This window comes from Martes martes (assembly GCF_963455335.1).
Source record: "Martes martes genome assembly, chromosome: 8".
In the NCBI taxonomy this organism is placed as follows: Eukaryota; Metazoa; Chordata; class Mammalia; order Carnivora; family Mustelidae; genus Martes; species Martes martes.
Genome location: NC_137895.1, coordinates 27,252,640 through 27,280,357, shown reverse-complemented (window position 1 = coordinate 27,280,357; position 27,718 = coordinate 27,252,640). Strand labels below are relative to the sequence as shown.

Sequence of the window (27,718 nt, the reverse complement as noted above, 5' to 3'; positions counted from 1 at the left end):
AGTGATGGTATCTCCATGTGCGATTGGTTTAAGCGCAGGCTTTGTTTGATCCTTATATACAGAAAACAACTTTATTATTACATTATAGCCAAAGGAATTTAGCCTTTAACCTGTAGTTTCCCTCCGCTCAGGAATATAAAACCTTCTCTTCTGATAAGAAGTGAGGTCTGATGGGATTTTCTTCCTTCCCTTCATTCGTGGGGGTGAGGGAATGAACAACTCCTGTTTTATACCAACTAAAAATAACAGAAAGAGGTCTTTGGCGACAGGGAGGAAAGAGACGCTCCAGGCATTGTAATGCAGACAAATACACAACAGAAGTGACTGATATCTGAAAGAGAAAGATGTTTATCTTGTGGCTGCTTCACCCTGAGGCTGTATCAGGTGAACCCCTTTCCTTTCCGACCCTCCAGTGGACAGAAGAGCAGGGACTTGAGCCCCCCTCCATGGCCCAGCTCCACTGAGGGCTCCAGGGCTTGGGAGCTATGAGTCCAGAGACCACTGAGAGGGAGAGGACCAGCTGGAGAACAAAGGGAGGGAGAAAAGAGAGAAAGTTGCCCCCTACTCCCACCCCCCACTGCTCACTGAGGAGGAGGATTCTTCTGGATTGATTTCTACCAATGGAAAAAGCCTGAAAATGGCTTTGCACCATCCTCTGGACCCTATGTACATGTCTGCCCAATCATCAGATAGCAGGGTTGTTTTTTTTTTCCCCTCTCTCCAAACAATGATCTGTGTATTAATTTTCTATGTTGTATATCAAATTACCACAAGCTTAAAACAACACATTATCTCACAGTTCCTGTGGGTTAGGGTCTTCAACATTGCTGTCTAGGTGTTGGCCAGAGCTGGCGTTTCATCGGAGGCTTAAATGGGGAAAGATCCTGTCTCCAAACTCCCTTGAGCTGTTGAATTGACTTCCTTGCCACTGTAGGAACCATGGCAACTCGCTCCTTCAAAGTCACCAACAGAGAGAGAGAGAAGGAGAGAGACTCTAGTGGGAGTCTACTGGCAAGATGGTGTCTTATATAACCTAACATAATCATGGCAGTGACACTCCATCATCTTGGCCATATTCCCTCAGTTAATTCCAAGTCACAGGCCCTGCCTACACTCAAGACAATGGTTTTTTATGAGGGTGTGAACCCCAGGAGGATCATGGGGGCCACCTTAAAGCTTGTCTCCCTCAGTCTCCCAGCCTTAGAACTTTAAGGGTATGGCTACGGAGTAATGAAAGCAACATTTGTAGGGGAACCATGGAATGAGGGAACATATCTTTTTTTTAAGATTTTTATTTATTTATTTGACACACAGAGAGAGATCACAGGTAGGCAGAGAGAGAAGGGGAAGCAGGCTCCCCGCTGAGCAGAGAGCCCGATGCAGGGCTCAATCCCAGGACCCTGAGACCATGACCTGAGCCAAAGGCAGAGGCTTTAACCCTCTGAGCCACCCAGGCGCCCCAAGGGAACATATTTTATGTGTACACATATACTCACCCATTCTCACCTAAAAAGCAAAAGAACTTAGGCCATTTCTTGATGGTTGATGGCATGAGACTTTGCAGCCATACAGCCATGGATTTGAATCCTTGACCTATGGGGGAGTAGCCTCAGTCTCCATCTTTAAAAATGGGAATAATGGTACCGGACTTAGGTTACTCTGAGACTTAGGTAAAGTAGATCAAACACTTGGACCAAGAGAAGTGCTCAGAGACTGTTCACTACCATATCCAGGTGGGAACCTTGGGGAACTTCAATGAGGTAGAGTTTGCACAACATGTTCCAAACACAGAGAACTTAATCCCTCGTTGGGGGCGGGGGATGCCCTTCTGAGGCCTGAAAGGGTTTGGTACCAGTTTGTCTCCATGCTTCCCATAAGGCTGTGGGTGTCCTCTAACCCCTGGGGGGACTGTGCCAGGTGTCTCTAGCCCTTCTCCTGCGTCTTCATCAATGGACCCAATAAACTTTTGCAAAACTGGATACAAGGTCCCTAGAGACGTCCAGACTTCACAACTGGAGTATCTCGGGGCGGGGGGGGGGGGGGGGGGGCTGGACTCACTCCGGATGCCTCCATCTACACTGTACCCAGGCAGAAACTCTGATCACAGTCAACTGTTCTATCACAAGCTTCCTATCTGCTTCCTGCTTAGTCCTTGCAACCGGGTTCACTAGATGGGTTCACTTACCTACGCCCTCACAGAGCACTTACTCAACTCTTATCATGTGCCAGGCACAGGGCTAGTTCTGGAGAGCGAAGACCAATGAATACTGAACCCTTGGTCCACTGGTCAATGCAGAGGCAGATGCAAGCCAAAAAACTAAAGCTGACTCTTAGCCTTTGGGCAGGAATGTACCTTTTCCCTCATACCAGTCCTTTGGTCTGTGAATATGAGCTGTTCAGACCAGCCCCTCCCTTCCCTTGTATTGTAGGTCCACCAAGACCTGCACTTTCGGAATACTGTCTCACACCCCTTCTGTCTTTCCAACTTTTACTACAGTTTTATGTTTTACCTGATCAGCAATTTCCACACTAACTAGAATACCTTCTTTCTTTCTTCCTTTCTTTTTTTTTCAAGTAGGCTTCACACCCAACATGGAGCCCAAAACACACCCTGAGATCAAGACCCGAGCTGAGATCAAGAGTGGGATGCTTCACCACCTGATCCACCCAGACTTCCCACTGGAGTACTTTCTAGAACAGTTTCTTTCACAAATCATGTTGTCCATGGAACGTGTTTGGTGGATCATTCACTTTACCAGTCTTGGGCACTGCCTGGCTGAAAGTTCCCCCTTCTATTTCTCCCACATTTCTGATGACTTTCTGGCTAAGGACCATCACTTTCTCAGAACTCTTAACTTTTCTTGGCTTATGGGCACCAGCTGATATCCTTATTTATTTATTTATTTAAAAAATTTTATCAGAGAGAGAAAGAGAGCACAAGTGGAGGGAAACGGCTGTGGGAGGGGGAGAAGCAGGCTCCCTGCTGAGCAGAGAGCCCAATGTAGGACTCTATCCCAGGACCATGGGATCATGACCTGAGCCAAAGGCAGCTGCTTAACCGACTGAGCCACCCAGGCACTCCTGATATCCTTTTTAAAACTTTGTTTTCACAGCCAGCTCTTGAGATAGAGACAAGTACCACCAGCACTTAAGGCATCAGGATACTGATGTTTACAGTTTTTAGGTCATCTGTTCAAGGTCACACAGCTAGTTAGTGTAGTGTGAGATTTCAGTTCCCAGAGAATAAAGTTAACCTACTTAGTACTTGGTCCAAGATCAGCCCTGGCTTCAAGCCCAAGGAGACAAAGCAAGATCAACAGCCACAAAGTCCAATGATTAGCCAGTCACCGGTACTTTAAGGGTATTTGTCACAGCCCAGTTCAGCATATAAGCAAATAAAGGACAGCAGTGGATGTCTATACAGGAAACTAATGTGGGATAATTAAGAACAAAAGACAGGCAAGGGATATGGGGTGACCTAGCTAGGAAGGACTAGGGAACAGAGACGGTCTCTCAGATAACTCTCTGGATTGAGGAATAAATGCCTTTCTTTGAGCAAGCTTGTAATTCTGGGTGTCTAGGTCCCCAACAATGACAGGGACTGATGGGTGGGAAGGGCACTAATCAAAGACATAGTGGACTTGTGTTTACACTGGGAAGGATGCTGGCCCAGCAGAGCCCTTTGAAGCCACTCTTGCTCACGCAGATCACAGTGCACTATGAAGGAATGTCTTCAAAGAAAAGGGGGGGCATTGAAATATACATGTCTAGCCAGTTATTTCACTGAGACACTTCAAAGAAACATTTCCTTTGATCATTCTGACTTCTCGTTAATAATAAATGTGGATATATTACTCATAGAAATTACTCAGAGACCTCAGGCTAATGGAGGCTTCAGTTTGACCCACCCCCGGGGGCAAGGGGGGAAGATAAAGTAGGAAATAGCACACCAGCTGTAAGGCTTCCGCAGGAAGTGACACATATCCCCCTACTCGTACTTCAGTGGCTAGAGTGGGTCACACAGCCCACCTCACTTCAAGGGGGAGGAGGAAGTACAACCTTGCCTGTGCTGGTAAGGGAGGGTGGGACACCAACAAGACCTGGTCAACAGCACTGATGACTCACACAAAGGCCAAGTGGAAAGTAGGTATTTTTAGGAGGTCAAATGAAGAGGTATGTTCAAGAGCGTATGGCCCCTACGAATTTTGTTACATTTCCATAATAGCTTCTCAGATGGAATATCCCCATAACAGTCTTCAACATGAACAACAGAATTATTTAGGGAAACAAGGTCTCCCGCTCTGACAAAATCACCAAGGAAAAGTAATATTCCCCACCCCCCTCCAAAAATGGGGAATTTATATAAGTGGAAGGAGAGAAATTTCTCCTGGGTAAGAGGTGGAGGAAACAATCTACCTGCCATTCTTTTTTTTTTTTTTTTTAAGATTTTATTTACTTATTTGATAGAGATCACAAGTAGGCAGAGAGGCACAGAGAGAGAGAGAGAGGAGGAAGCAGGCTCCCCGCGGAGGAGAGAGCCCGATGCAGGGCTCGATCCCAGCACCCTGGGATCATGACCCGAGCCGAAGGCAGAGGCTTTAACCCACTGAGCCACCCAGGCGCCCCTCTACCTGCCATTCTTGATCGCTGATGGGAATGCTGAGAAAAATCACTGTAGGACTCTGCAAAGTTAAACTACCAAGGTTTGAATGACCATTGACCTTCTGTCCTTGAACTTGCCTATTGTCTTGCTTTTCTCTAAACAATTTCAAAGTAAGCTTCCAAGCATTTTATTGTATATCATCATATCTGGAGCTTCAAACAGCCTGACAAGGACCATTTTGTTTCATTCACTTATTGCTTCATTCAACAAACATTTGTTCTGAGGACCTCCTACATGCAGTATACTTCCCTAGACCCTAGGGATACAAAGATGAGATAGAGTGCTTACCCTCAGGGCACTCACTAATAAATCCAAAGTGGGAGAAAGACCAGGGATTAGGAAATTATAGAATATCGTGTAAGTGCACTTATAGAAATATGTACCATGTATAACAGGAGAGCTGTTAGTATTGGGATTTATTGAGACCACTACCTGCCTCGAAAGGGAGGAGTTAACTGTGTGATCTCATCCAATATACAGGGCCACCTCTTAAGAGTTGTGCAAGGTGTTCATTGCAAAGTTCCAGGCTGCATGACCCCCTTGCAGGCTTCTTAGATTTGTATGGATGCCAGTAAATTGTCCCGAGCCAGAGATGGGTCTGTTTCCCTCCAAAGTCATCCTGTGGTCTAGCTACAGAACTGCCAGCATCTAACCAACATTTAGTACTCTGTGGTATTTTCATTATATGCTTAGTTTTATTTTTAAAATTATTTTATCATTATTTTTATTTTTTACGTAAGCTCTATACCCAGCATGGAACCTAATGTGGGCCTCTAACTCATGACCATGAGATCAAGACCTGAGCTGAGATCAAGACGTGAGCCAAGGTCAAGAGTTGGACACGTAACTGATTGAACCACCCAAGCGCCCCTTCTTATTTTTATTAATACTGATGTAATGGTAATCCCTAACTCATTAATCATTTTTCCCCAATATCATCGATTATATAGCTAGTCTGACTAAGACTCTTCTAGTCACGTTGGAGGTCCTAGATGAATATAAGTAACTATCCTTGACCTCTAAAAATCTTTTACACTAACTGAAGGAAGACAAAAACACATAAATCAATTAAAGGTTAATAATCTCTAATCTGTGTAGCACCGATTCTAAAAACAACCTGAGCTGTGAGAACCAAGAGATCAACCTTAGATGAGATTTCATTTTGAGCTGGAAGGATGTGAAATATTTGGAGAGACACGGAGGAAGAGACTGATTGAGAATCATGTAATTCTATCAGCCTCCGTCCATTCCTTCCAGGGAAAACACCTCTAAGCTTTGTCCTTGCTGTAGAGATTAGCAGCTACCCCTGAGTTATAGCAAAGAGGGCAGCCCAGCTGATAAGGTCAGTGAACTCTGCTCATCTCCACTACGCCCCCCTCCCCACACACCTGCTATAGCTTCTTTCAATGCATCTATGCACCTTGTGTCATTCCCTCTGGCTCCTCTTAGAGCATGTCCTTCTACTTTTAAAAGGGTAAAAATTTAAAAGGGTAAAACAGTACTACCAAGCCCCTTGGGGTCATTGTGAAGAACATATAAATTAAGGTAGATAAAGCCATTGGTGTAATCTTTGGCTGTTAGGAAGCACTCAGTAAAATAGTACATGATCACTTGGCAAGTTTTCCCTTTCCTTTTAGTAATGGGGCTGCTTTTAAATAATTTTCACACAGTACTATGGGTGAAAAATCTTAGTTAGAGCTGCGTGTCTTCACTTCCTCTCATCCCCTCTACCACCCCCCGCATTCTCTCTCTCTGTATACATTTTCATAGCATAAACTTACCATTTTAAGCATATAATTCAGTGACATTAAGTACATTTACATTTTAAAAGTACATCTACATTTCTGCGCTATCATCCCATCCTCCAGTTCCAGAACCTTTTTCATCCTCCCACACTGAAACCCCAGACCAATCAGACATGACCTCCCCACTCCCTCTCCTCCTCCACCCCCACCTCTGGCGACCACTGTGCTACTTTCTGTCCCTATGAATGTGACTACTCTAAGTATCTCGGATGAGTGGAATCACACAATCTTTGTCCTTTCGTGAGTGGCTTTTGTGAGCACCATGTCCTCAAGTCTCAGCCACATTGTTGCAGGAGTAGGGATTTCCTTCCTTTTTAAGGCTGCATAGTATTCCATTCTATGTATATGGCTTATTTTGCTTATCTGTTCATCTGTCAGTATATACATCCATGGTTCTCATGTTTGGCTCCTGTGAATAGTTCTGCTGTGAACATGGGTGTGCAAATATCTCTTCGAGTTCTAAGAATTCTCGTGGGTGTGGACACAGATGTGCAATTGCTGGTGGTCTACTAATCTGGACAGTCCCCCATCTAATAAAGGAAAGCCTCACTCTCCCTCTGTCTCCTCTGTCAAGCTGGTGAGGCCGTGGCCAGTGACAGCAGCACCCCAGCCACCTTCTGGCTCCAGGAGGACGTGGCAGGATTGCCTTGTTGTCTTTAAAACGTTGAAACGGCAGGGGTTAAAGAGCTAATCTTGCTCTAAAGCAGACCTCCTTGCATCCTAGACTCTGTTTCATCATAGTGAAGGGCTTTCCTGCCTTATCTACACAGCATTTAAAGAGAAAACTTTATTCTCTCCCATCCCGCTGGTGACCAAGGATCAGAGAATAAAGAGGGGATTATAGGGTGAACGGTCTGCAATGATAACTTATTTTTCCTCCAGTTGTTTCCAACCCAGCACACCGTGTCATTAACTTTGACTGTGGTCATCACTTTGGCTTCAGGTTTAATTTATTTTGACTAGGAATATTGTCCTGGGAAACACTACAATTTCCTGAAGAGACTGCAAATCAGCAGTCTTGCTTAAAATCATACATGGCCATTATCTTTCCTCTGCTTGAAAGATGTACAAAGGCAGTATGTTATTGTGAGGCGGAAGGTTTTCTTTATTTAGTGTCTGCCTTTTGCCTGAGCTATAAGGTAAGGCAATTAGATACCCAACACTTATAACAGATATGTTTAACTTCCCTGATATGTCCTGCAGAGGTTAAGCGAACACAAAGATAACAGACTTTAACTGGTAGTTAGGCGGTTCAGACTTCAAAACTTTTAGACTGTGTAAATGATGACGGCGAGACAAGAGACAATGTGCTCACTTACTGCTCGAAACTACCTTGAGCCAGAATATTTCAGGCAGCATCATTCCCACCTGTGAGGTCCACAAGAAACATGTACGAAACAGCTCTTTATGCAAGACTTTTCGTTTTTTTTTGGTCAAGAAGAAGCTGAATCCATGCGACCCCCTCTAGGAGGCAGTGTTGTGTAGTGGAGAGGTGGTCTGAGTCCCCTTGCTTAGGTTTCTAGCAGCCTCTCTACCAGCTATGTGACCTTAAATGCTTCACATCTCAGTTTCTTCACCTGAAAAGTATAGACACTACTAGCATCTACGGGGTATTTCTTGCCATTCCAGGGTAAGTGGCATCCAGAAAAGGTCACTTAAAATGAATGCACAAAAAAAAAATTTTTTTTTAAATAATAAAATAAAATGAATGCACCAAAATATCATTGAAAAAAAATGGTGTTAAAAAAATAATTTTTCTTAAAAAAGGATGCCTGGGAGGCTCAGTTGGTTAAGCAACTGCCTTCAGCTCAGGTCATGATCCTGGAGTTCCAAGATCCCGTCCTGCATCTGGCTTCCTGTTCAGCAGGGAGTCTGCTTATCCCTCTGACCTCTCCCTTCTCAGGCTCTCTCTCTTTCAAATAAATAAATAAAACCTTTTTTTTTTTTTTTAAATAGGTGTTTGGGAGCATTATCTTGGGAAATGAGCTAAAAGTTATAAAAATAAAACTAACATTTAATGAAATTTAAAGTTTTAACTGCACAGTTAGTCTCAGGGGAAAAAACCCAGCACATAAATCACTTAGGAGGGTTTTGCTAAATTTTTCAAACGAAACTGTAGGTAGCACAATATCCTTCATTTCATATTTGTCCCCAAAGGAACATTATCCAGATATATACTTTGCAAAACCCCTCTGACTATAATCGGTTTGCTGTGGCCTCTCCTGATCCCCTGGGAGGCACTTATCATTATTCCAGTCCCTATTTTCTTCAACCCTCAGCAGATCACCTCATCTGAATCTGCATTGGCCAACAACTTCAGGACTCATTCTAGTAACTTCTATATCACTTTCCTCAACTTCATGAAATCCTAAACATTTGGCAGATTGTGCTTTGGCCTTTTGCAATGCCTCTGCTTTACGCTTTCATTGTACAGTTTCACCGTTAATATCTAACAAGCAACGAAGTTAAGAGCCACAGAGGAGACTGACCCATGGCCAGACAGATGCCAGAGTCAAACAGGAAGGGGTATTTGAATGGAGACTGATTTTAATAAAGGGCAGCTCATTATGACCATTTCTGTCTTCCTGACATCTTTTTTTTTTTAAGATCTTATTTATTTATTTGACAGAGTGAGAGAGAGACAGAAGCATGAGAGGGGAGAAGGTCAGAGGGAGAAGCAGACTACCCTTGGAGCTAGGAGGCCAATGCGGGACTCAATCCCAGGACTCTCGGATCATGACCTGAGCTGAAGGCAGTCGCTTAACCAACTGAGCCACTCAGGTGCCCCTGACATCTTTTAACTACAGAGATTTGGAAGATGAATGCTAAGGGAGGAGAGACCCTTGGTTTCTCATTAAATTGCTAAACCCACGCCATGAGCCTGGTGAATAGCATATGCTTTAGTTGCTAAGAAATTTCCTCAGTATTGGGATGCCTGGGTGGCTCCGTTGGTTAAGCGACTGCCTTTGGCTCAAGTCATGATCCCAGAATCCTGGGATCCAGTCCCACATCGTGGGTTCCTTGCTCAGCGGGGAGCCTGGCTTCTCATCCTCTGAGGTGGTCTCATCCCACGAGCTGGTCTCACTTCTAACACTAATTGGGTCTGTAACTCAGGAAAGTCACCTCAAACTTCCAGGACTTCACAACGTCATTGAATTACGTTGAAATAATAATAGTTTTCTACATTGGAGTAAATAAAATACTAAAATTAGGAGAGGATGGGAGGCTGTGGGTGTTGTAGGTCGAGGGGCACATGGGAATTCTCAGTACTTTCCCCTCAGGTTTGCTGTGAATCTGAAACATCTCTAAACAGTGATAGACACATTAAAACTTTATATTAAAAATTAGGCCTACATATTTCTTTTTATTTAAAAAAAAACACTATCAGAACACTTAAAATTATATATATAATTACCGATATGGCTCGCGGGCTATTTCGATTTGACAGTGCCACTCGATAGCCTGAGAGAAGAAAATGTTTCTCTGATCAAACGCTGCTTATTGCAACTCCCTGTCCTATGTCATGAGGCTCCTGATCAAAGTGACCATATTGAGACTTCTCATAGTGTACGGCATATAAAAACCCATTTAATTGGCATTTCCTACATGTATTTGATCATGGAATCTATTTTCTACTGATTGCCTATTAACACTTCTCAGTTCTGAGGAAGACGTTTTGGAAAACAGTGCTCTGGACTTGCTGTAATTCCTTCTGCCAATGTGTGAAATTTGTGAAATTATGGATCTATGTATTTGTGAAATATTTTTATATAATAATTTGTGAAGTTATGTGAAATTTGTGGATCTATGTATGTGGAAGGAAGCAACAGGTGAGTTACCAAGATGCTTATTCAAACAGGGAGAGTTTTCAGGAGAAATCACGTTCCTCACCGACTGTCCCTGGGGGGGACGGCAGCTGGTTACATGCAGAAGGGGAAGAGAAAGGTCCTGGAGCCCGGAACTAGTTTGAAGGATTGAGGAGGAGGAGAGCTCAAGTTCAGAGGATCGTCTCAGAGAAGCCTTGGGTTAACTATATTCTAAAACCTCAGCTCTCTACCGCCCACTCAACTTGATGCCCTCAAGAAATCGGCACCACAGGTAACACCAAATCCCAAGTAGAGCATATGCAGTGAGGGAGCCCTCAGAGGAGTCTAGAAACAGGATGTTCCAAGAGGAAGCACTAGGAGTGGCTGGAGAGCTACAGAAGTTCCACAGCTGAGCGGACACATCCCACGTCAGGGAGTCAAACCCAGACCAGGAAGGCTGGAGGGCCCCACACTTCCCACCCTCTCACCTCCAGGACTCCAGGGAGCGGCTGAGGAGAAGCCCTCAAGGGCTTATCTAGGCAGATAAAGCAGCAAAGCCACAGCCTGTAGCCTCCGACAGATACTGCTGAGGGGGTGATAAGAAACCTATTTCTGGTGCCTGACATTTCGGCCTGGGTTCCTTACAGTGTCCCAGGCTGGTTGCTCTATTGCCTAGGATTGCTGGGGTTCCATGATGAGTAGAGGTTTTTCCTGGATGAACCTCAAAAATTCTCCCATTGCTTACCACATTCTCCCTTGTCCTCTGTAACTGCCAAAATATGCCTTTTAAAAATGTGCTTTTTCTAAGCTCCAAGCATTTATTCTGAATTAACAGTTTTTCCAGCTTTATTTAAATATAATTTATGTATAGTAAATTTCACCAATTTTAACTGTGAATGAATTTTAGCAAACGTGCAGTCATCCAACCACCACGAGGATTGCACTTCGGAAGACTTCCATGACCCCCACATTTTCTTCAGGCCCCTTTGCACTCAATTCCCTTCCCTACTCTCTGCCCCAGAAGACCACTGGTGTGCTTGTTGCCACTACAGTTTTGCCTCTTCTAGACTTTAATGTGGATGGAATCATATAGAACAGTATATAGTATTTCATTTTTGGCTTCTGTCACTTAGAAGGAAGCTTTTGAGATTCATCTATGTTATTGTATCAGTTCTTGATTCCTTTCAGTTGTCACTATTCCATTGTATATCGCCATTTTCTTTCTTTCTCTCTCTCTCTTTTTTTTTCTTTTTAAATGGTTATTTGGATTGTTTCCAGTTTGGGACTCTTATGAAGTAGTAATACTATGAACCTTCATGTATACGCTTTCTGTGGACATATGTTTTTATTTCTCTGAAGCAAATATCTAAGAGTGGAAAGGCAGGGGTCATATGATAAGTGAACTTTAACATTTTAAGAAACTTTCTTTTGTGAAACGGTTTTGCCGTTTTTACATTCCCACCAGCTGTGTATGAGACTTCCAGTTGCTCCATATCCTCACCAACACTTGTTAATGTTACTCTTTTTAATCTTCGCTATTCTGGCATGGGTGTAGTGGTCTCTCATTGTGGTTTTAAGCTGCATTGCTCTAATTACCAATGCTGTTGAGAATCTCTTTGTGTGCTTTCTTACCACCTGTATATTTTTCCTTTGTGCAGTGTCTATTCAAATATTTTTTTCCGTTTTATCATTGCATTGTTTTATTATTATTGAGTTATAAGAGGACTTTATGTTATCTGGATACAGGTCCTTTTTCAAATACATCCCTTACAGGTATTTCTCTTAATGGCTTTCCTTTTCATTTCCTTATGTATTTCAGCAAGCTAATGTTTCTACTCTTTTTGAAGTCCAATTTTTAATTTTTCTTCGTGGTTCAAGCTCTTTGTGTCCCACATAAGAAATTTTACCTAATCCAAGATCACAAAAATTTTCTCCTATATTTTCTTCTAGAAAGTTTACGGTGTTAACTCTTAGATTTAGGTCTATAATCTGTTTGTACTTAAATTCTGCTTATGATTTCTTAATCTAGAAATCCAGTTATTCCAGCATAATTTATTGAAAACTATCTCCATCTTCTTACCTTATCAACTTTATCAAAACTCAGTTGACCATATAAGTGTGGGTCTAAATTTCTGAACTCTCAACTCTGTTACGTTAATCCATGCCTATCCTTAAACCACCACTACACTATTGTGATGATTGTAGCTTTTACAGTAAGTCCTCAAACCAGACAGAATTAACTCTTCCAACTTCATTTTGTTTTTTTTAACTGATTTGGCCATTCTACATCCTTTGTAGTGCTGTTTGGTTTTTTTGTTTTGTTTTGTTTTTTTATCTCTACACTTATCGCAGGGCTAAGATCAAGAGTTGCATGCCCCACCAACAGAGCCAGCCAGGCTCCCCGGTAGTGGTACATTTTTAATAATATTATGTCTGGGACATAGAGCATGGATAATGCCATACAATTTTATAGACAAAGGAGCCACAGACATAAAAATGTGGGTGCACTGTCTGACTTGCCATGATGTGGTTGGGTTCCTGTCTCTTTGTGGTCACATTCCAAAAGAGCAGGGACTGTATATGTTTTCTTCACCTCCAAATCCCCAGTAAAATGGTGCTCATGGTAGGTTTCAACAAATATCTGTTGAATAGAAAAAGGAATCGGGTCCCAGAGAAGTCAAGTGACTTGTTTCTGGTAACGAAGACAATAGCAGAACTGCATGCAGAACTTCAGTTCCCAAACTGTCGACTTAATCTTTTATATTTAATATGTAAAAATATTTAATATTTTTCCATTGTACAATATGCATGTGGGAGACAGAGAAAGAAGGGAAAGGAAGGAAAAAAGTGAATGAGAGAGGAGGTAGATAAGAGCATTATCGGAAGGATTTTTTAAAAAGTCCTTTGTTTTGCTACCATCTCTGTCTATAGCTGCAGCTCCCAGCCACGAAACATTTACAAATTTATTCTTTGTTTGAGACCTTTTTTAACATGCAGAGGAATGCCCAGATGATTCATAGATCTAAAACCACAGCCTAAGCAGGACACGACATTTCCTTCCCGAGCATGGAGCTAAGAAAGCAGAAAACAGATACGCAAACCCAGAATGGATCCTTGAGGTCAGCAGCAGACAGACCCTGGCTGGACCATCCTGGACCGACAGTCCTATTTGGAAAGATCTTCAGGGAGCACCATTTGGCAGGTTCCAAACTCACCCCCATCAACCAATTTAATTCAGAAAGGGCTTCTATATTAAAAAAAAAATGCTTTAAACTATGGTTTTTGTTTTTAAACTCGGAAAACTAGGTGTAAAGAAAAATAATAACAACATGATGTTACTCTGAAAAGGAAAGGAGTGGAGAAAAGGATAAGGAATGGACATCGATTGGAATGCCGAGGTAGCTCCAGCTTCCCAACCTCTAATTCATGTGGCTTGTAATCTTCTTAAACAATGATTACAGATACTAAATGTACATTTGAAGAGGCGGGAATTGTCATTAATTACTCTGCAATATCCCATGGACCAAATCCTTCCCTCAAGTAAATACATGTGGCTTCCACTGAAATTAGTGGGTGTCACTTACAGATACCTGAAAGAATTCGGTTCTGTGACCTCACAAGGCCCTGTGAAGACTAAGATTTACAAACAATGGTTAAAGAAGACGTCTACCAGAAGCAGTGAGCAATAGGGAAGAAATTAAATGTCTTTATTTCAACCCAATCAAAAAAAGAAAAAAACCCAACAGTGTCTAGACTTTGTTCAGGGCAAGATACTAGGTACGTAGGTACTGCCGGGGGAGTCCAAGCTAAGTCATGGACACCCTGCCTTGACCTCTGGCAGATCTGCAGGTAAAAGACCTGACCAACATCTCCTGCACCTGGTTCATTTCCTCAGTTCTCAGCTTAAATGTCACTTTCTCCAGATGAGATCAGGTCTCACTGGGAAGACGCATGTTTGTAATTACTTGTTCTATGCCTGTTTCCCCCTCCAGCTCCAAGAAGAGAACAATCCTGTTTATCTTATCATGGAGGCTGTGGATATCTTGGTAAGAACAAAGGTTCTGAAGTCAGTAGCCTGTGTTCAAATCTCAGTTCTGACACTCACTCTTTGTGTGACTTTGGGCAGAAGAAGACTATTTTAGGTCTATAAAATATCAGAACTAGATATAAAAGGCATACGAGTGATGACCTAGGTTCTAGACAGAACTATTACTTTCTTTGGAGCATAATTTTGAAGACTCTTTTTTTTTTTTTTTTAAGATTATTTATTTATTTATTTGACAGACAGAGATCACAAGCAGGCAGAGAGGCAGGCAGAGACAGAGGGGGAAACAGGCTCTCTGCTGAGCAGAGAGCCCAACATGGGGCTCGATCCCAGGACTTTGAGACCATGACCTGAGCCGAAGGCAGTGGCTTAACCCACTGAGCCACCCAGGCGCCCCGTGAAGATTCTTAATAGAGATTTGAAAGTTGAGAGGCAACTCAAATCTTTCTTTCTTTTTCCTCTTGAGAAATACCAAGTTCAGAGGTGCGTGGGTTGGTTCAGTCTGTTAAATGTCTGTCTTTGGCTCAGGTCATGATCCCAGGATCCTGGGATCAAGCCCCACTTCAGGCTCCCTGCTCAGAGGGGAGTCTGCTTCTCCCTCTCCCTCTGCCTGCTGGTCCCCCTGCTTGGGCTCTTTCTCTCTCTCTTTCTGTCAATAAATGAAATCTGAAAGAAAGAGAGAAAGAAAGAAAGAGAGAAAGAGAGGGAGGGAGGGAGGGGAGGAGGAAAGAGAATGAAAGAAAGGAAAGAAAAGAAAGAGAGAAAGGGAGGAAGGAAAGGAAAGGAAAGGAAAGGAAAGGAAAGGAAAGGAAAGGAAAGGAAAGGAAAGGGAAATGCCAAGATCAAATATTATTCCTCACACCACCAGATCACTTTCCATTTGTCCTCCAGGCAGTCAGCTTAGTAGCATGTTCCTACCTCAGGGCCTTTGCACTTTTGTTCCCTCCACCTAGAACACTCTTTCTCCAGAGAGCTATATGGCTCACTCCTCTACTTCATCCAGGCCTCCTAAGTTATTACCTCCTCATAGGAGCTTCTCCAAGTACCCTAGCTAAAATAGCCTCTCTCTATCCCATCACTCTGTCCACCTTTTTCCAAAATACTCATCCCTACCTGGCATCTATTTCCCCTACTAGAATGTAAGTACTCTGAGGGCAGAGGCACTGCTTTGGTTACTGCTGTATCTCCAGCATGTAGAACACTGTCTGGTACAAAGTAAGTGCTCAATATATGGTCAGTATAGAATAAACAACTCTCAATCTTCTTTTCTCATGGCGAGATATGTGACAGTGTTGTTCTCTGGCAGGGCACACTCCCATTGGGGGTATACAGATCATGGCAAATCTTAAAATTAATTTTCTGACAAGTAAAATATATGGTGCCATTTTGCTTTAGATGGGAATGGGGCATGGAATTCAGAAGCATTTGACAAAGGTGGGAGTGATGAAATCCACCATTTAAAGATCCCAACGCTCTTCTAAGAGAAAACATATCTGGATCTTACAAGAACACAGAGCAAATCAAATTTTAAATTTTAAAATTTTATTTTATATAAAGAACCTTGATTTTTCTCCCTAGACTTCTACTCTTGTAGGTAATGTCATGCCTTTCATTCTTTGCATCTCAACTTAGATAAAACTTCCCTCTTTAAAACTCCATGGTGCACCTGGGTGGCTTAGTAGGTTGGGCCTCTGCCTTCGGCTCAGGTCATGATCTCAGGGTCCTGGGATCGGGCCCTGCATCGGGCTCTCTGCTTGGTGGGGAGCCTGCTTCTCTCTCTCTCTCTCTGCTTACTTGTGATCTGTCAGGTAAATAAATAAAAATCTTTAAAAATTTTTTTTTAATTAAAAATTTAAAATTAAAAAAAAAAAAAAAACCTTCTCCATGACTGCCTCAAATTGTGCTTATGTGCCCCCGATGTCTTCCCATGGAACCTCAAGCTTACCCTACCAAGTATTGTCATTGCCTGTTTATCCTTTATATCCCTTTATATCCCTCATCCCATCCCCCACCCCCATCCCCCCCACCATTATTGCCTCTTCACCTCCCACCCCTAAGTCACAAGCTTTAGGAGAGATAAGCACAATATACAGACCTTGATAAATAATAAAAATGGTGCTGTGATTTTTCAGGCACAACTTTATTCTGGGTGCCTGTTGTTTGGAAGTAGAAGTAACGAGTGGCCAAGTCTAAGAGATCAGCATCATTTCCTTGCCTTCCTCTGTATTACACATTGGCCCACAGATAAAATTAGAAAATGGGGTGCTATATCAGTGAGCACACATGCCACAACAAAATTTATAGTGTTGACAAGGAAGAGGAGAACATTCTGGAAGCCCTCCATAGCTCACAGTTCATACTCAGGGAGGAAGAAGGTTTTCAACAACTGAAGAAGCCGTGAAGTCTCAGTTCTTAGGCTCTGCAGTCCCTGGAAATGGCCCTTCCTATGAGCATGGGCTAGTCCCTCGCTGAAGTTAGAAGCTCTGATGAGGGGGTTTCAGGTTGGATACCATTTCTAGCTGTGTAATTCTCTCCCCATCGAAGGCAGCAAGAGGAGGATGGCAAGCAAGCAAGAGGAGCATTATTACAGGAGTAACCTGAGTCCTCATCAACTTATACAGAAACAAATCATTTGTGTCCTTGGTACCTCCCAGTCTATTACGTCAATCATGGCAAGAGAAAGTTGGTCTAGAGCCATAGCTCCCCCAATATCTTTACTGGGGACAGCTTAGGCAGAGCAAGTTTCTGGGGCCCATATATTTCATTCAATTCCACTTTCCAATAAGAAAAACAAAAACAAAAACAAAAAATACTCCATAATGACAAAGACTACAAAAGCAAAAATTTTAAAAAAAATTAGTTAAATCAAGGATAGCAGCAATTGAAAAGCCTGAGTGACTCAAGGCAGAATGTGTGGTGCACTAATGACAAAGACCCTTCATGCATACAATGGGAAGTCCAACCATCTGCCTGTGTGTATGCACCTGCAATGAGAGTTTCCAACGTTGACAAGCATTGCATATGAGCGAGCTATCTTAGTGGAATAGCCCACAAACTCAACAAAAAATCTGAACACCTAATTTTAGAAACCTTTAATAAACTCATTTATTCACTAGTAAGTGAGCTGTAGTATATAATAGTGAACACCCACGGACTCTAGAATAGGAAGGTCTTCTATTGTCTTCCATTCAATGCCCAACAGATGGATCCTTTCAGACCTTACGTGGACCATGGGGTGTGCCTTGAGAAACATTGCAATAGGACAATTACCCAATCAACTATAAATTTTAGCTTCCAATGTAGTTAACTGCTTGTGAGAAGGATAAAAAATATGAAGAGGCCCCGGAGAGCTTATAAGCTAGTAGGCGCTCAATAAATATTTAGAGAAATCATGTATTAGAGATCAAAGGAATGTAAATGACTAGTATTGTTCGAAAGAATGAAAATGTTTCCATTATGTGCAGTATTTCATGTGCAATACTGAGAATAAATGCAATCTTTTCAACACCTGGTCTCAAGATTTATTTTACCGTATCTAAAACCCAGTGACCTATCTCAGGAAGTCATCCATTAACACATGCAAGACAAATGGCAATGGGAATAGCATCTTGGAGACCAGGTGTGAGTCTGCAGGGATAAAACAGACCCGAAGTCTGGGTTTCTAGTTAATTCAGCAACACATGTGGATAAGCATGAACCATAATTCTATAATATGCTCAAGGCTCAGGAATATATGCATCAGTTAATATGTGGAAGTAGCTGTAAAACACTGAGATTTGATCCAGCCCTTTACATCTTGTACACCTGCTATGAAAATATCTGCAGTACAAGAAAATCAGATCTAGTGAATAATTCACAACATGAATTCTTTTGAATGGGTGGGAGGTAATCAGCTGTAACACAGACTCCTTTCCAAAATGGCAAACTAAAGATTCTAAGCTAGCCACAGGCCGCTGCATAGCTAATGTAAATTGGCTGGTTGCCCGTAGTACTACCAAAATGTACAGTGGGCTGTAGGAAACTCTACTTTGTCGTTGCCTTTCTTTTTCTTTTCTCCTTGCAGGCTGTAAACAGATGGCAAATCATGTGACAACATGGAACCTGAGAAATAATGCAAGGCTACTTTTAGCATAACCTATCAGAGCATGCAAGCTTTGCTTTTTTACCCAAAACTACTCAACTTGTATTCTTGACCTTGATGTCTATGACCTCATCTATTTTTTTTTTTTTCCTCAGAGAACCTTGAAGGTCAGAGGACCGCAAAATGAGAGTAGGAGCCAATGAATGGGTGTCTTAATCATGTGTTTAGACTTTCTGTATCTTGTGATGTTTTGACATTTCGGGGGGACCTTAAGGACCTGGGGAGAAGTGCCCCTGCCAGGGCTAGCTAATTCCTAAAGATAATATCTGACTTCTGATCACAACTTTCCTGTCACAACTTTCAGTCAATCCTGAATCCATATCCCCTAAGCATCTCCTTTATCTAACTCTTACACGTCAAGCCAATATTCCTCTTCCCTAAATCATCTCATGGCCTGGTACCAGGCAACCTTCCTGGTACCAGGAAAGTTTCTTTTCCTAAGAAAGAGACTTTCCTTATAATCCAGTACCATGGGAATCATTCAAGCTAGTCAATCTTAGCTGTTGACTCTGCCTTAGCTTACCTTTTCTGGAGAAACCCCAACAAAGTCATTGGCCTAGGCTTTCCTCTTGCTCCTTTCTGCCTCCCGACCAAACCTGGTGGTCCTCTTGTGGCCCTGAATGATATGGCATGTCCCCTCTTAGGAAATGTAAGTAATAAATTCCTCTTTCAATGGTAATGGCTTCTCCATGTTGTCCCTCAGTCACCTCCACAAATTAGAATCCCATGGGTACAAATGAGACCATGGCCTTTCGTAGTCATTTTTAGGGACATGCTTGCTTGTTCTCAAATCTGGCTTAGAAATAATCTACTTTCATCAAGACATCACAAGTGACTATAACACAAAGCCCAGGAGGGGAGCCAGGCACTCTCATCTCTGCATGAGGAAGCATACTCTCTTATTGACTTTCTATCATGGCACCCAAGTCCAGAAAGTTTGCATGACCTACTGGAAAAAGTAGGAATGCAGGTCTGTAGAGGAAGGGGAAAAGTAGAGCCTTGCTCTCCTGATTCTTCATATGAAACCACCAGAATAACATCACCAATGACGATGATAGCTGTGAACATTTATTCACTGAGTCCCTGGCTCTGTGCCTAGTGTTTTTCATGCACCATCTCACTGAACCCTCACAACAAGGCAATGAAGGTGAGTGCTATCATTATCCCATTTTAGAGATGAGAATATAGAGATGAAGATCACTGGTCCAAGGGCACATATCTGGTAACTGGTGACCTGGAACCAGACAAACCAACTCTAAGCCATAGCCCAGGCTCTAAACCCCTACTCTATACTACATCTGTCAAGACTGAACAAGATTCCATCTCCCCCATGACACCGAATTTAAGAGCACAATTCTTTTTGTGAATGAAACATCAGTCTGAAAGCCTCAACCCCTGGTTGACTGGTGGATGGTGCCATATTGCCTTCTAAACCAAACATACTTTTGATAGATATTCACAAGCAGGGCAAGCTCCAGCAAGATTGTGAAATAGGCAACCCTCTTGATTTGTGGTGATAGCTTTTCCTAGAATTCAGTGTTCTCACTGTCGTTGCAGATAAACCAGATGACTCCACTCTCAACATTGTCTTCCATGGTCTGTGCCTTGGGCTCCAAATTATTTCCTCGTATCTCTAAACCCATCAGAATTCCCATTCCCTCTTTTTCTGAAATCCATCAAGGGCTCAAGCTTCAAATGGATTCTAATTCTAGCTGTACAGCTTTTAGCTGTGTGACCTCATTTCCACTTTCCTCATCTATAAACCTGCTATGGCGGCATGCAGCTTTTTTTTATAAGGGTAAAAATGTCACATTATGTGTATTGTGCCAAGATCAATTATTATCATATCATTGATGCTTGATAATGATAGTTCAGTCATGAGGAATAGTTCCCCAATTTTCATTGTATGATTTCAAGATAAAGTAATAACATTGGTTTCTTTTTTTTTTTTTTAAGGATTTTACTTATTTATTTGTCAGAGAGAGAATGGGAGAAAGCACAAGCAGGGAAAGTGGCAGGCAGAGGGAGAAGCAGGCTCCCACTGAGCAAGGAGCCCAATGTGGGACTTGATCACAGGACCCTGGGATCATGACCCAAGGCAAAGGCAGACACTTGACCAACTGAGCCACTCAGGCATCCCATAACTTTGGTTTCTAGAGCCATAAAAGCTCAGCCTCTTTACAGGGTAGACAAATTTCACAAAGTTGTCTTAATAAGCCAGCCACAAAAGTAAGCACTGAATTAGCACATCTGCTAGGAATTCAAAAGAAATACAGTAAGTTCTGATAAAACCAGACAGTAGAATAAATGAAAATTAAGCAATGGATCTAAGAAGAGAATGAAGTCTATTTTATAATTTTGCCAAACATCCACAGCTCTCATGTCATAAAATTCTAGAAAGAATGTTTTTAAATACAGTCAGCAGAACAGATACAGGGGGAAAGCAGGAAAGCAAGCATCATAAGACAGAAGCCTTCATCTCTGCTCTGCCACTTGTTGGCCATGTAAGCTTGGATGTATCACTTGATCTCTATGGATGTCAATTTCCTTCTCTGTAAAATGAGAGTGTTGGACCAGATGGTCCTGGAGATTTCTTACCGTTGTACCATTCTATGAGGTGATGAGTCTGACTCTACCATTGTCCCTCCCCTTGTTCTCTGGAGATACTGTTACCATAATAATTGCTGTTGCCCCCAAATAACATCACGTAGCAAAGTCCAGTCATGCACAGGAATTCCAGGCATGGTGACTGTGAATTCTAATCCCTCTTGGGTCACACCATCATTGAATGACCTTGGGCAGGGCACGTAACTTCAACTAACTGCCTCAGATGCCTCACCAGACAAAAACCTCCAGGCATTTACAGGATAAATTTCCCACTCCTTGCACTCCACAAGCTGCCTTCCAAATGCCTTTACACTACTTACCTTGGGACTACCCATGACAAATCATGAAATTAGGCTGTTTCCCTGAATAATTTTCAATTGTGGTATATCCCTACTTCCAACACAGGAGTCTATTTCTCCCTATTCAAATCATAACTATCTTCCAAAGAAGGCTAAATTTAGATAAAAACTTAAAAGGCTGAAAAATTGGTCAATTTGTGACAAACTGAAGGCTAGGAAGGAGAGCTAATATACATTGTACAAAATAACCACCATGATTTCAATAGGCTGAAATAGAGAGAGGAAAGCAAGGAAATTTAATGCCAACTTTCAGCAAACATTTTTGAGCAGATGTGTCTTATAATGGGATTGGTGCTATAACCCCTGCCCTAAACGTAATGGACAAGAAGTTTAATATATCTTTAAATAATAATAAAATAATGATAGCCATTTATTGTGCAAATACTGTTTTAGGGGTTATGCCAAGGGCATTACACAGCAGGTCCATGAGAATGTTTTTAGCCGTAAGTTAGAGTACCCAACTGAAATAGCTTAAGCAGTAGGAGTTTTCTGTCTTACAGTCATTGTTAGTGAAGCAGCTGGTTCCAGGGTTAGTTGACTAAACAGCATAACGTCATGGAAGATCCAGCCTCCAACTCTGCCATTCTTGGATGAGTGAGCAACATCTCTCCTTGTGGTTGCACAATGGCTGCAATGATTCCAGGGGCCACACAGATATCTCAACATACAGAAAAGTGCACCTTCTACATCTTTCTATTATTTAGGAAAACCCTGCCCAGAAGGTCCCTACAATTTCCCTCACATTTTATTGTCTAGGATGAAATCACTTACCCATACCTGAATCAAAGGTAAGGGGAATGAGACTGCCAATACCATGTTAGACCAATCATGATTAACCCCTGGCTCACCTTCTTTGAACACATGGCATAGTGACCACCTTCCCAAACAGACATTTCCACAGGCAGAGAAGAGAAGGATGGGCTGGGAAATGGCACTTGCGTAGATAATCAACCAAGTTTGCTATGCATGTATTATCATTTTAATAAATTGCCCTCTAATGAGTTATGCTTATTTTATAGATGATAGACTGAGACTCAGAGAAGTCAAGTAAATTGCCCACAGTCACATAGCTAGAAGTCGGGAATTCCTGTGTTTTACATCACCATACTGATGGTTCTGAAATTTCAATGTATGGGAAACATCAAGAGAGTTAGTGAAAATGAGGATTTCTGGGCTCCATATCCAAAGATTCTGATCCAATAGTCAGGATCCAGTAGGAGCCCTCATTCTTCATTTTTAATAATCTCAGTTAATTTGATACAGGGGACCTATGAGTCACATTTTGAGAGAGAGAGAGAGAGAGAGAGAGAGAGAGAGAATGTGATTAGCTATTATTTAGGCAGAAATATAATTTTTTTTTAAAAAGGCCCTAATTTTCTGGAAGCCCCAGACCCACCATCAAACAAAAGCTATTGTCTTCACAGGCCAGGCTCTATATAATGCCTATGTCTGGCTCACTAATTTAAGAAGGATATAGATAAGACATGAGAGGAACAAGGTTCAAGAGGAACCTCTAAAAGTTAGGTCTTCTAAGTAGCCATTGAAGAATATGGGAAGGTTTAGAGAGGAGAATAGTTGGCTCTGCGGCTTAGAGGAGAGAGGGGGCCATCATAAATCTTCAAGTACCAGCTAGGCTGTCACATGTAAAGAATGCTCAGAGGTAGAACCAATGATCAGAAATCATGAAAGAGGTTCATTTTATTTTATTATAAGAAAGAACAGTCTAATAACATTGTACAACCAAGCAAAGGACTCTGCCTCATTGAAGCAGAGGTTGGCTGATCCATGTCTGACACGGACATTGTAGAAGAGAGTTCCCAACTGAAAGGAAGGCTAATCAGATGCGTTTAAGATAGACTGTTGTCTTCCAATCTCGTTCTCTACTAACTGACTTGGTTAGATTTTTACTATGGTCATTTTGTTTTGTTTTTGTTTTTTAATTTTATTTATTTGAGAGAGAGAAAGCAGGAGAGGGGTGAGGGTCAGAGGGAGAAGTAGACTCCCCACTTAGCAGGAATCCCTATGTGGGGCTTGATCCTGGGACTACAAGATCATGACCTGAGCCAAAGACAGATGCTTAGCTGACTGAGCCACCCAGGTGCCCACTATGGTCATTTCCACTGAATACTTTGGAGTGCAATTTAACTTCTATTTTAGTTTTGTTAATATTAGTTTTATGAGTATGATTAACATAGAATTATTTTATTAACACAACATATTAATAGTACTATGTTGATTCATAAATATATTAATATAATTTCTATTTTAAATTAAATTTTTGTTTTAATTTCTAAATGTGTAATTCATTAAAAAAATTTAATTAACTGTTTAAGATTTTAAAAATTTAAATTTATACATGTCCTGTTTTCCCAAGTTGATGGAACATGTCTGGCCCTTCCTTGTGACTTTGTGGCATCTAACTCATAACCAGGCTTATCATAGGTACTTAATACAGAGTTGGCGAATAAAAAAGGATGGCCTAGAATGGCAGGTGAGCACATCCAGATATAACACTGCACAAGATGAGTAGTGAATAACTTTTAATATTTCTGCCCTTCTTACTACATTCTTCCCTCTTTGGGCACTGAGCATTGAGGTTATAGTTGCAACATGTGTCCTCTTCTCTAACCCTCATTGGCTGGGCCAGAAGTTAACACATGATGATAATTTCTTAAAAGGTGGTTATACTTATAAAATGCAGGCTCAGAAGCATGTTCTACTGAAAAAGAATGAAGCCGGTGAGAGACAAAGAGCGAGCTCCCTGGCTTCCCAACTCTTGGATCCCAAGTTCTTGAGGATCAAGTGTCAATGTGCCCTTGTCTCTGTGATTAACTTCTGTGTCCTTGTAACTTTCCTTCCTCCTTTTCCTTTTTTCCTCCCCTCCCTCTCTCTTTTCCCTCCTTTTTTCTTTTGAATTCTATGGCCCTGACAACTCCAGGAAAGCTGAGAATTTAGAGAGATCAGATAAAGAGAGAGCAGCTGCACACTGCTAAACAGTTTGCAGAGTTTGAGATCAGAACTACTTCAGGCATTTCCTTACCACTCAGGCCTTGAATCTGTGGGGACACCAAAGCTCCTACGAAGACCTCACTGCCAGACCACAAGCATCCTTACAGTAAAAAGTCCACCCCCCACCCCAAACAGGAATGATGTGATAGGAAACAACCTCTAGTACCATGAGGCAAGACCACTCAAATGAGAGATGGGACTATTTGGGGGTCTCAATTACCCCCTTGTGCCACAAAGAGTTTCTCCATGCAACATTTCAGGTCTGCCTAAGGGGCAATGCATTCGTAAGGCACAAACAGCTTTTCAAAATAACCCTTATCAGTGAGGACTCACATGAACTTCGTACTTCAGTTTTGTGGCAAAATTGTTTCCCAATATGCACGTGTTTTCCTCACTCTGTACCCCATGGCTATCAGGCAGAATATGTTGATGTCACGTTGACATACTCACTAAAAAGCAGTGCCTGAATGAATCCAGATGACACTCTTCCAGAACCCCCAGTTTCAGGGCAAATGGAAAAGCGGCACTGAGGACAGTGCGAGATGGGCAGGGGCAGAGTAGGCAGGGAGATCATTGAGAATTTTGTTTTTCTGTCCTGCAATGAAGATCTCTCTTTTGTTGGCCAAAGTTAGCCAGTCACGACCACATGGGCACTAAGGAAGACCTGCTGCTTTCTAGCTCTCCTATTCCTTGGCCTTGCTAAAGCCCAAGACACTTGGAGAACTTCCCCCGTGGATCCTTCTCATCCTCCCTACTGCTTATTGATTTTTTCCCCCCCAGGTGTACTCCCACCTGTGTTGAGTCTTCTCAGGTTCCCTTAGGAAAGGAATCACAGCTCAATGATTTTCACATTGTAGACTGAAATCTCCCTGTTGCCTATGTCCTAAGAAACAAAATTTTCAGCATGTCTTACAATGATTGTCCCTGTTCCTAGGAAATGATTCCTCGTTACTGCCTTGTGGATGCTGAACGGGTTGCAAGTGTGAGTAGGTGGTTTTACCATGCAACACTTCTCATCAGATGTGGCCCAAGAAGTTGAGTTGGCTTCCCCTGCTCTACTTTTTTAGTTAAGAGAATTCAGGTTTTATCACTGACCTGGTCTTAATAAAATATTTTTTTAAAGATTTTATTTATTTACTTGATAGACAGAGATCATAAGTAGGCAGAGAGGCAGGCAGAGAGAGAGGGGGAAGCAGGCTCCCCACTGAGCAGTGAGCCTGATGCAGGGCTCAATCCCAGGACCCAGAGATCATAACCTGACCGGAAGGCAGAGGCTTAACCCACTGAGCCACCCAGGCGCTCCAATAAAATATTTTTTAAACCCTAGAATCCTGTTAAGGTAGATGCATCATGGTGATATCATGTTTGAAAATTTTCTATTTCTATTATTCTTTCTACAGTTATCACCTGGCATTTTGTTTTCTTTCCCCCCATACCATCATTATTCTTTCAGATGCTCCAACTGACCCAACTTTGTCCAAAGAGAGCCAGTATAATCTGGTTTCTGTATCATTTAATATTGTCCTATTGGTCTTTGAGCATTTACTTTCTAGCACAAGTTAATCTAGGCTCACTTTGTACTTTCTTCTATCTCAGACCCTAGAATCAGTTCTCTCTCCAAGGAGCACTGTTCTTGTCAATAAAGAATGGTATTTAGAAACCAAGATCTAGCTTCTAGGTGTGCTCATTGCTAGTGGGATATAATTGTGTATAGACCTTTCAGTACACAGAACTAAGGAATATATTTTTCAAGAAATCATGAGTTCTTACTGATATCTTCAATTCAAGTCCAACACCATGCAAATCTCCCTCTTTTTCTCCTAAATTTTCATCTTCTCCCGCATTGAGAACCTTAGTTTGCAAAGAGTTTAAGATATTTTCTCATTTGCTATCATGCTTCAATACACTCAAAATAATTTCAGTATTACTTACCAATTCTACCACAAACAAATCTAAGTAAAATGAAATATTTTTAGAAGTTCTTCCTGTTCAAAGAATATATTCTACAAAAGCATATTAACAATGTACCTGAATTAACTCCATTTTTTTTTCTGTAGTTAAACTGGAGATACCATTTGATTATGCAGCTGAGTTCATTTGTTTCTGTTTATATTCAGTTTCCATGGTTTCCCTTTTTAATCTTTGGAATTCATTTTTTAAAATGTGTATAGTTTTTACATGGTTCAAAAGTCAAAACTGTATAAAAAGATAAACTCAGGGAAATCTTATTCCCACTCCTATCCTTTCTACCCCAATTGCCTCCAACCCTCTTAGGTGGCTATTTTTATGAATTTATAGATTACCCTTAATATTTTTATTTTTGCAAATCTCTCTTTTTTATTATTACTTTTTATTTTTATATTTAAGAGGGTTTCTATTTTTACTGTAGTGGTTACCTTTATACTACTATTTTGTATTTTTTGAAGCTCATAATTCCCCTTTTCCTTACATGGGCTTCTAAAATTGGTTTAGATCTTTAAGTAGTATCTTCTGACTCCCACTTATTACCTACATGCCAATCGGTGGTTTTATGCTACTTCCTCTTCTCCCCTTCTCCTCTCCAATATTTTCAGTTGTGCTTTTTCTAATTTAGACAATGTATAATATTTACAGGCTATTCTTCCAGCTTTGTTCCTAACTTTGTTTCAGTCTTAGACCTCAAGTTAAATAGTCAGTGCTCATCAGCAGCACTTCTGTTGCTATTTCCTCAATCATCTCCTAGCGGGATACAGTTCATCATCTAGCAGACTGCTCAGGATGAGATTATGATTACATATACTCTGATTTCTTGCATGTTTAAAACAATTTTCCTAGAATCTGGATATTTAATGGACAGCAGGGCTAGATAACACAGCCTTGTTTTTAAAAGTGGGAACGGAAACATTTCAAGTAATCAGCAACCAAAGGTGGATTAAATAAATTAATTATGCTCAGTTAAGTAACAGAACCCTGGTCCACACAGCCTTCATACATGCTACAACTGCTGGGGCAAAGTAGGAAATGATATGTAAACCTGGAAAGGCCAAATCTGTTTTTGAAGTACAAAGGTGCTGCAAACGTGTGTATGTATGCTTAGCACAAAGCAGGTCAAAGATACATTTAAAAATTAGCAGGGATTTTTCTCTGATTGATAGAATTATTGATGAATTTTAGATTCTTCTCTGTGCTTTTAAAAAAAAAATTTTTCCAATTGTACCACTTATGGGATTGGAGAGAATACAGCATTTTTTTTTCTAAAAGCAAGGCAAAGTTCTGAGATTTCCAAGGTTTATTTTTAATGTGT

At 41.5% G+C, this 27,718-nt stretch overlaps 1 long non-coding RNA gene across 1 annotated transcript in view; it reads right to left on the bottom strand.

Moving 5' to 3' along the window:
- Nucleotides 1-27,718, bottom strand: part of LOC308346873 — a 217,283-nt gene that overhangs the window by 24,282 nt on the left and 165,283 nt on the right. The gene's annotated exons all lie outside the window — the stretch shown is intronic.